We start from the raw sequence: 1814 nt of genomic DNA on the forward strand, positions 1-1814 counted from the left end.
TTTTTTCAACAATTGGTATCAGAGCCATGGTTATTTGTTCATGATTATGCTATGTACATAGATTTGTGATCTAAAAAATATCTCTTTTATGCTTGAATTGATATTTTAGAGAGATGGTACTCTAGAGTTTCTATATTATGTTGTTGTCATGAATATATGGTGAATGAATGATTAAATAATAATAATTGATTATTATTTAATTTTTACTGGTTATGGTTCCTTAGAGTTTAAAATGGTTGTATAGGAATTTGTTAATTACAATGTAATTAGATAAGTGGCCTATCATCGCCGTTAGGGCTTATTTTATTTTCTTTATTAGAAAATTTGTAAACCGGAAAACGGCACAGGAATTTTTATGTAAAAATTCTTGGAGGAGATTTATCAAGGATCTTGAAGATGGATATTGAAGATGAAGGATATGCAGGTATCTAATTTTCCTTGGTTTATAAAATTGTTTTGTGTTTTTTGAATAAATTGAAAAACTGCTTTGATTTCTGAAAATCTGGGTTATTGTCACACAGGCACCGGTCGACCTCACCGGTCGACCGGTTAGTGTAAGGCGGTCGACCGGTTGAGTATAATTGCTCTGTCACCGCTCGACCGGACCTAACGTGACAGTATACGATTTTGCAGTTTTTTGAGATTTTTTCAAGAAAACATGAAAAATAATTTTATGATAACCAGAATTTGATCGTGATGAAGAATTCAAGGACAACCGGGAAGATTCAAGATGAAGAATCGATATATGTTTCGATTATTCTTAGTAATCTTTATTTTTTCTTTTCTCTAGGATGGAACCATAATATTACGGTTATTATTATTATTATGCTTGTTGCCTAGCTTAATTGCTTTGTATGATTGCATATAATATGATTTGCTATATATGTGATAACATGACATGTAGAATAGGGAGTGCCGCTCATTAAAATTGTTCATGCATATTTCTTAACATAAAACCTTATTTTTCCAAAAGATTGAGTGGGTGAGGGTTTTTTGAAGAAAAGACCCATGGCCTCCATTGTTGGTCCGCAGGTAACAAATGGTGATACCGACCCCTAGGAAGGGATTCATTATCTACCGGTGTGGATCTCCGAGTGGATAATTTATTTGAGCATATTTTATGGTTGTACACCCCTAGGTGACAATTGTAAAATATGGATCAAATAGTTAAAATGATGGTTATACACTCAAGATTAATTTAATTACTAATCTCCCCTAGGAGCTCTGCTAATTAAATTAATGGCCAAAGAAAATGATTATCAATATATGCTGGACAGAGATTGATTTGGATGGTATATATTGTTCAGAGGGGATCCGTGTTCTAAATTAAATTTTGCATGATCTCCCCTAGAGACTTACAAAATTTTGAGTTTGGAATTATCGTTGTGAGGTTGTGATTTTTTCAAGGTTTTGACACACAAACATATTTGTTGCATTATAACATGTATATATGTTTGATTACTAAATGTTTATGCAAGTTTGCTTATACTAGATATATGAATGTTTATTGTAGATCAAAATGTCTTCTAGCGCATTATCGTCGATACTTAATAAACACAATTTAACTAGCGAGAATTTTACCGATTGGAAAAGAACCTAAAGATCGTCCTAACCTTTGAGAAACTGAATTTCGTACTGAATACACCTTGTCCTCCAGAGCCACCTGTTGATGCTCCTAATGAGGTTTTCGTAGCGTATCAATGCTGGAAGGACTCTGACGATATGGCTCGCTGTTATATGATGGCGAGCATGTCCACTGTGCTACAAGCACAACATGAAGATTACATAACTGCTCGTCAGATTATGGATAATCT

Source organism: Morus notabilis, unplaced genomic scaffold (genome assembly GCF_000414095.1).
Source record: "Morus notabilis unplaced genomic scaffold, ASM41409v2 Scaffold658, whole genome shotgun sequence".
NCBI classification, from domain to species: domain Eukaryota; kingdom Viridiplantae; phylum Streptophyta; class Magnoliopsida; order Rosales; family Moraceae; genus Morus; species Morus notabilis.